The following is a 9305-nucleotide window of genomic DNA, read 5'->3' on the forward strand; positions in this document are numbered from 1 at the left end:
TTCCGTACTCCTTTAGCCATGAAGGTTCTTCACTAGGCTCCTGATTCTAATCTAGCTTATTTAGCTTAATCAAATAGACAAGTAGTCCCTTTCTAACTCCTTTTATTATCTAAGATGCTTTGGCTAGTTGAATTTTTTGGCTTTCCAACCTCTCCTTGAGTTCTGACCAATTCCCCTTCAGAATTTTGAAAGGAAACTTGGCCCTTTCCATAGTGAATGTGGCCATCATTAGGTTTAATCCAATCCATTTTCCAAGAAAACACTCGTGTATACCTAGGTTAATGATCCTGAATTTGATCAAAGTCAACTTTCCTCCCAGTAGAAATTCCACCCTAGCAGTCTGCCTGGTACAAGTGACCTCATGACCATTTGCTAATTCCACAAGCAAGGTGGGTACATCTTTTGTGGCTATTCCTAATCTTCTTGCACAAACTGATGAGATAAAGGAATGTATATTACCACAATCAATTAGGGTTTTAAAGCTTTTACCTTGATAATCGGATGGAGTCTGAATCACCTAAAATTGGGGATTCGGGCCTTTCTTGTGAAGGTCGGCATGAACTGTTACCCTCTCAAAGTCAGCTTCCATGGTTGGATCTTCTTCATCACCAAACTCCTTGTCGGTGACACTGGCAGTTCTTCCTCTAGCTCTATGGGTCCAGGATAACAATGGTAGATTGGTCTCGGCTACTCTTTGCATCACCCATATCAACCATCGTCTGCCATATATAGCATGCTCTGATAACATTTCCCACAAGCGACCAGGTCCTGTTTCATCATTGATAGCAATGTCCGACCACAATTGAAGAAAAGGTCTTCTTCATAAGCAATATTTTCCAGTGAGTCCACAAACTGATTCCAGTAACGTGGAATCAGCTGAAAAGACACTCTTTCAAACTCCTCAAGTAGGGTCATCGCAGTTCGATGATCCATACAAAGAATGGGATTCCGCACTGTGTATGTCCCATCTAGTTGATTCAGGATCAACTGGGAATCCCCTTTTACTAACAACCGCCAAAGACCACCTTGTTTGGCAATATGCAGTTCCATAATCAAGGCTTTATACTCCGCCATATTGTTAGTAAAGAGATAAGTAGCTAACTTCATCGTAACTATACATCGGGATTTCGGATTACTACTCCAACACTCCCTTTTTTATTAGGGCCCCTGGACGCTCCGTCAAAATATAATGTATACATCCACAATGGGTTTACACAGCCTGCCATCCGACCTCCTCTATTCGTAATTGTGATAATCAAATTTTAGCATGTTTAGAGGGTGAATTGACGACTCCATCCCACCTTCTTCATTGAACTCAACAGGGATACTTGTCAACAGTCATACGCAGTGATGGCAAAAGACTTTGATCTCCCACACAAAGGTTCCATCTTCTTGCTCAATCACTTTGTATCCTTTGCTCCACCATCTGTCTTTTTGCTCAATCACTTTGTATCCTTTGCTCCACTAGATAAGTTTCCCTTGATGGTATCTCTGCTCCAGATATGGATGCTCCAAATAAGGAATTAACCGCCCCATCAACCAGCTTTAAGCTCTTTTGCATGTCTCAAATCATCCCCAGCATGGACTTGCAATGCATTTTTTCCACGTGTTAGAATAGTTAGAAATAATAAGGTTTAATCTTATTAAGATTAACCTTATTTTTAAATTCTACTCCCTGCAGATCAGCTAGTAGAGCCGTAGACCTATTTTTCCCTATCCTAACAATCTTGTAGGGGCCGTCCCATCTAGGTTCCTGCTTCCCTGAAAACAGCTCCCTACAGGTATCATAATACAGAACTAATTGGCTTTTTTTAAAGGTATACTTCTTTGCTCTAACGTCATGCAACTGCTTCATCCGACGTTTAGCTACCTCTTGGTGTAATAAGCTCTGCAATTTCATCTCATCCAAATGGGCTATGGTCATGAAACGTTCAAAGAGGGAATCCTCATCTCCCAAAGAGTGATTAATTGCAAACCGTATGGTTGGCAACTCAATTTCGAGGGGTAACACACGCTCTTTCCCATAAACCAATTTAAATGGAGTATGGCCGGTAGCTCGCTTGAACGTTGTATTATACGCCCATACTGCCACATACAACTTCCTGTCCCAGTCTCGCTTCTTCTCAGAGACTATTTTAGACAAGATACCCACAAGCTGCTTATTAGTACTTTCGACTTGTTTATTTGCTTGCGGATTATAGGGGGTCATTTTATTGTGCTTGATTTACCAAGCTTCAGTCAAGCTTTTAATCACCTTATTCAAAAAGTGGGTTCCACGGTCCGACACTAGTTCGTTTGGTGGACCGAAACGGTAGATGATCTGCTCTAAAATAAAACTTGTAGTCTCTTTTGCATTGTCCTGCCTCGTCGCCCGCACTTTTGACCATTTTGTAAAATAATTAGTTACTACTATAATGTGCCTCTTCTGGGTAGTAGACGACGGGGTGATAGGACCCACAAAATCAATGCCCCACTTCTCAAATGGAAGGATAGCCATGATAGGCGTAAGTGGGTGTTTCCTATTCTCTCTACTGTCATGTCTTTGACAGGTATAACATCTCTTAACATACTCAAAGGAATCTTGGAAGATGGACAGCCACCAATATCCAGCTCTTAAAGCTTTTTGTGCCATTAACCGTCCAGCAAAGTGCCCTCCACAAGTAGAGTCATGGTACTCTTCCAAGATGAAAGGAACCTCGTCAAGCATCACACATTGGTGATAGATATCATCAACTCCCTGCCGATATAGTGCTCATGCAATCAAGGAAAACTTCAAAGCCTGTTGTCTGATTTTCCTTTTTTCTGATTTTGATAAACTAGCTCCAATCTCTCCTGTTGATAGATAATGCGTGATAGCAGCATACCAAGATGGGATAGAAGCTGTATCAATTTTAAACATTTCTTCAATATCACTTCCCTCATCCAAAGTCTCTTTCGGCTCCCCAAAATCCACAAGGCATTCCACAATACCCTACAACCTCGGTGGCTTACTCTTAATCTCATAATCGAACTCCTGCAAAGTGATTAACCACTTTGCCAAACGATCAGACAGCTGTAGCTTGTTCATAAGCAATCTAAGCCCTTCCACCTTCGTATAGAAAACTACCTTCTCATAGAGGATGTAGTGCATGAATTTTTTAGTCCCAAAGACCATCGCAAGATACAATTTCTCCATGTAGGTATAGTTGATCTCTGAAATGCCCAATTTCTGACTAGCAAAAGCTATCGGATGATACCATTTTTCCTCCTAGATTTGGGCTAAACAGAGCTTATACTATGCATGGTGGCTGCTAAAAATATGTAAAACATCTTGCCTCTTTTAGGTGCTTTTAAAACGGGTGCATTTAGTAGCTCCTGTTTCACATCCTCGAAAGCTACCTTACAAGGGTCGCTCCATTCAAATAGACAGCTAAACGTTAATAAGTTCGTTAATGGAAACGTCCTTTCTGCCAAGGCATTTATAAACCTTCGATAGTATCCTATCGATGACAGAAAGCTATGTACCTCTTTCGGAGTGCGTGGTGGACTCATAGCGACTATAACCTTGATCTTTTCAGGATCAGTTGCGATCCCTCCTGAACAGACCACATGGCCTAGCAATAACCCATAAGGCACTCCAAAAACACATTTCTGTGGGTTAAGAGTGATGCAAAATTGTCTGCAGCGCTCAAAGCACTTTCTTAAAATAATCAACATCCTTTCCCTTACAGTGGCTGCCCCCAGGTCATCGATAAATACTTTCAACTCATCGAGGGAGATGTCACCAAAGGTCTTGTTTGCTGTTCATTGCCATGATCCAGGTGCATTGCACAAACCAAAGGCCATCACATGGTACGCAAAAGTACCAAAGACAGTAATGAAAGTTGTTTTCAACTTGTCCTCTTCTTCAATTGCCATCTGGTTGTATCGTGCAAAGCAATCCATAAACAAATATATTTCCCCACCCGCTAATTGATCCAAAATCTGGACAATGAACGGAAACGGGTGGTAATCCTAACCATTTGCTTATTCAACTCTCTAAAATCCACACATAGTCGAATCTGGTTGTTTTTCTTCTTCCTGATAACAACTGGTGAACACCATTCTGTGTGCTGCATAGGGAAGATTAAACCAGCTTTCCTTAACTTCTGTAACTCTTCAAACAGCCCGTCCCTCAATTCAAAAGGCATACACCTTACCTTCTGATGCACAGGACGACTACCTTCTTTTATAGGAATAGTATGAACAGCCAGGCTGGGAGGAATGCCTCTCAGCTCATCATAACTCTAAGCAAAGATGTTGCGGAATTCTTGAATCAAGGACACATAGTCCTCCCTTTCTACTGAACTGAGCATGGAACCTAATTTAATTGGCCGCGAATCATTTGGCGTGCCAAGGTCTAACTCAATCACATCCGTGTCTCTTATCCTATCTTGTGGCTCTATCGTCTCATTTAGAGTTATCTGATAAATATCCTCTGTAGTGGACCCCTCTTTAGACTCATCATTGGATGATGTCTCACTACCAGATAGATCATCTGTTGTCTCTATTTTCGTAGAGGATAAAGGAGCTGTCTCACTCTGAGGAGACTCAGGGTAAGCATCGACTATTACTCGATTAACACCTCTACCTAGAACCACTTGACCGGCGGGTATATCGACTTCACAATCTATTTGTAAGATCCAAGGCCTGCCTAGCAAGACTCAATAGCTAGGATGTCCTGCAAATCTTATTACCCTAGATTCCAAGAAGCATTTTACACTTGTGACTGTAACATGGACCTTAGTAATGCAACCTTCTGGTTGTCTTAGGCTATCATCAGCCATTCTAATAAGGGTGGAGCTATCTTTTTGGATGCCTAGACCCAATCTCTCCATCAACCCTGAACTCATGATATTGATGGAGGACCCAGTGTGTACAATAGCATGTTCTACTAATATTCCATCCACATATGCTGGAACCCTAGGGCAATTCTTTTTAGCATGATCAAATCAATCTTCCCCTACTCGTGCTATGCCCAAAGGTTCTACAATATATCCAATACGCAAGATCTTCTTGAATTCCTTGCGTACTCCTAGAGATAATTTAATCAACTGTAAAAGGTTTACACTTGGTTTGACTTCGCAAAAAGAACTTGCTAAATCAAAGTCATGATAGGTAGCCAAAGCTCACTTTTCTCACCAAACCACCCTTTCTTTTGGTCTCGGGACTAATTTTGGTGCTTCTTTTTTAGCTCTTGCCTTCTTTCTTGGCACTTCCTCATTCTTCTTAGGATCGACTTTTTTGTCAACGGGCCTTAGAGGTTCCCCTTTCACGCTAGGATTCAGGACTTGCGTCCCCTTATCCCCTTGCTTAGGGTTTCCCTCGACCGGTTTTGCATTATCTTTGTCAACCTCTTTAGCCTTTTGGCCTCTTGTCACGGCTCTTAGGTTAGAGGTTTCAGCGTCATTGACACGTACAGCCTCAATAAGGCTGACTCCATTGCCTTGTGGCAACTCTTCTATAGTAGTCTTCCCCCTTTGCAGTATTTGTCTTGGTACATCATTTGCTGTAGGTTATTACCTTGCCCTCTATGATTAACAGGACCTGGCTGTTTATTCCCTTGTTGGAGGGAACTAATCTTACTCCAACAGATAGCAGCTAAATGGCCCGACTTCCCACAAATATCACATTTAACATTTGGACAGTTTCTAGGAAAATGTTGTCCGCCACACCACTTACAGCTGAATCTTGAGGGCCCACCCTCTTCAGGGCATTGACTCCCTATTAGATTCTGCTGCTTCTTCAAGAAATTGATGTCAACATCTATTTGCCGATATTGTTCAGAAATCATGTCAGTGTAGTGCTTCATCATATCCTTAACTTCGCCAAGGACATTAGAGGCACTCGACTCATAGCCTTGATCATCAATCTATCGTTCCATTGGCCTAAGAATTTGATTGGGCATTGCTTATTGACTCATAGGAACAACATTAGGGTTCAGAACTTGGCCTCCAACATTTGATGGAGCCAATTGACTTGCCATAGGCATAGTAACACTGGGAGGAGCTAGCAGCAAAGGTACATTTTGAACAGTGCTTCCTCTCCCATTAGGGTTAGTCATAGGCATCCCTTGACTTCCATTTGTCAATGGTAGATTGCCTCCAGGTGCTAGACCCGCATTAAGATTTATTCGAGAGGAGTAGGCCATTTGTAATCATGCTTCTACTCCTTCTGCCCGTGCAATGGTGGTGTCTATATCAGCCAAAGCCACACTACTCAATTGTGCCTGAATATTGAAATCCAATCCATGCAAGAAGTATTGCAATTGGGCAGCCGGTGAAATAGGAGTGTAAGTTTGTAACTTACGAAACACTTCCTTAAGCTTCTTAGCATAGGCTTTCACATTCTTATGGGGTTCTTGGCGTGTTACATTCAAGACACGCAACCACTATTGGCCACCTCTTTCAGGGGCATACTCTCCTCGGAAAGCTACATAAAATTGATCGATTGTGGATATGATTCCTGAATCTATGCTATGATACCATACCGCAGCCCTTCCTTTTAACGTCATGTTAAAGAACATCATGAGATGTCCCTCATCTTGGATGCGATAATTAAACATTAGCCTTTGGAATTCACAAATGTGAAACTCCGCATCTTCTTCAGCTAACCCATTAAAAATGGGCAAAGGAAATCCTAAAGCTAGCAAATCCGACGTCCCTGCAGGAATTGCAATGGGTTGTGCCATGGCGACAATCGGATTAGCAATGGGAGTTTGAACTGACAGAATCACACCCCCACTTGAAGTGGGTTGACTTGGTGGAAGAGAGGAAGAACTTACGCTTCCTCCTACACCTAAAGGACTATGTGGAGCAGTTAGGTTACTAAGACCACTACCTCTTATGCCTATCGGGCTAGTCCTTTGAGGAGAATAATGACTTACAATCTCTAACTGTCGTCTAGCCCTCTCAGCACGTTCTGCTTCTTGTATTTCGGCTTGACGGTCCTTGTCAGAGGATATAAACCAACTTTTTGGTCCCTAGAAACGCTAGATTCGAGAACCACCACTTGTTGGTAACTCTTGGCAGACGCACCACTGATGGGACCTGAAATGGGCCGGCACTGGCTATGGCACTAGCCGGACCTCATGCTCATGACAGACAAACACACCCTCACAACCTCGCGGACCTGGAGCCTCTATCTGCTACTAAAGGACAAAGTGCCCTAAAGCCTAATTCATGCATTTATAGTTTCATCATTTTGTAATCCAACGTTTCCTTTTTTCTAGACTCCTCAGAGGGAGAACCCATACATATTGGCAATGCCACAATCACATACATGGAGGAAACCTCTCGGTAGAAACACTACAGCCCCACTGCAGCTCTCGTACATCGCAGGGATTAGTCCCTTGATGTGCTACTCAACATATAAAACAATCAAACACGAACTCCTCTCTTTTATATTTCTTGTATTTCCAGGAGATATACCATGTGTCCTCACTTAACTATCCCTTAGGAAACCGACTTTCTATCCTACGGCAAGGGATAACCTTACACTCTCAATCGTGGGTCAAATTCCTAAGAAAACAAGTGCTACGCAGTCCAGGAGTTTTTCCATTGATACCATGAACCATGCATAGTGCATAATGTGGATGGTTTAGTGCACAAACAGAAGAAAATCAGCATTGTGCATCGTGCAAAACCCATCTTTTCATAATTTCCATGCTAGTGTTTATGTAATGAGAAAAGACACCGAGCCTTACGCTCATGCTGCCTTTCCATTTTATTTTAAAACAACATCCTATAGGCATGATGCAACACATAAATCAGATTTCAATTTATATTTTGATGCTCAATCTCCCCTCTTACCCTACCGTTTAATGTTTTGCATTCGTTGATAGGTGGAAAGGTCGTTTTATGTGTATTTCCTTACAAAGAAAGCGATAAACACGGACGGAAACATAGAAACGAGGTAAACTGAGGCCAACCTCGTGCTCTACCTTCATTATACATTGCACAAACACACATGTAATTTTTTGGAATTTTCATTTTATTGTTTCCTAATTTTCTCCCATTTAAAACCCATTTTTTGGTATTTTTTCTCTATTTTCTTCAATTAAAAAATGACTAAAAATTAATATTGATTGTGGGCTATGGCCCTTAGGTCCCTTGTCAACAAAATTTCAGGTTTTGTAGGTATTATATCTCATATTTCCCATTCATTTTGCCAAAAAACCCCATTTTGACCCCTTAAACGCATGTTTTACGGGTTTTATACCATTAATTTCAGCCATATCACTTATGATTTTCTAATTTTCTGATCATAGACTATTGAAACTCATAGAAAACAATAGCATAATGCATAATTAGCCCATGGGAACAATATTTCATCAACCAAATCGCATACAAACTCATTTTTCCTTCATAAAAATTGAATTACTGCTTAGGCTTCATGTCTCGGGATCTCGGGTTTGGTGCAGGACTGCAGCTTAGCCCACATTCAATGTCAAGCATGTTGACAATCATCAATCTTCATGTCTACATTGATCTGGAAGCAATCCGGTCCCAACCGGACAAGCTTTCCTTCACCATTCTTCATTTCCTCTTGCACAGAAGAACAGCCGCTTAGGGGAGAGAGAGGGAGAAGAGAGAAAGACTAGAATCAGAATTCTCCATTCAGGCTACCATTGAACGGGCAAAGATAGGCAATAAGATCGGCAAGGAGGGAGTACATCAGTCCCATTGTCAGTTGGGTGGGTTGCATTCAGCCCCACATCTCCCTCTCATCCATTCATGGCGAAAAAACGACGTGATACAGGCGCCATATTCTCACGTTTTTTGTGCTCTCCTTCATCCCCATGATTTGATGTTGCATAAAATGCTGCCCAAGGCCCCAAAGATCATGCCCACTCTTGGCCAAAACAAGTCCACCTCTTCATATCTTGCCCAATTTGTGGCCATTTCCTCGTCTGGGCTCCGATTTGAGTGCTATAAATTTTTGGGCGTCCGGGTTGACATCCCACATTGACTGGCAACTCCTGACAACCTGCACAGCAGTGTGAAAAATTATCAAAAATCAACAAGTGTCGCTCGGGCGCCTTTTAAAAGTCGTATTTCACTTAGTTCTTAAAATCATCCTAGCTAGAGCCGCCGCCTTTGATGTTAAATATTTTTCCCCTAAATTCTGGATTTCTTGGCAATTTTTAGACACATTTGGAGCTCAAAACTCCGCTCTCAGATCTTGAGGCCTTGATACTAGTTAGAAGGTGGAATCTTGGGAGGATAAACCTTTGGGTTTTATTGCCGGAAGATGAAAGGATTTTTCTGCGGAAGCAGAAAGAAACA

The sequence above is a fragment of the Lygodium microphyllum genome, chromosome 5 (assembly GCF_053477565.2).
Source record: "Lygodium microphyllum isolate KBCC chromosome 5, Lygodium_microphyllum_v1.1.10, whole genome shotgun sequence".
Taxonomy (NCBI): Eukaryota; Viridiplantae; Streptophyta; class Polypodiopsida; order Schizaeales; family Lygodiaceae; genus Lygodium; species Lygodium microphyllum.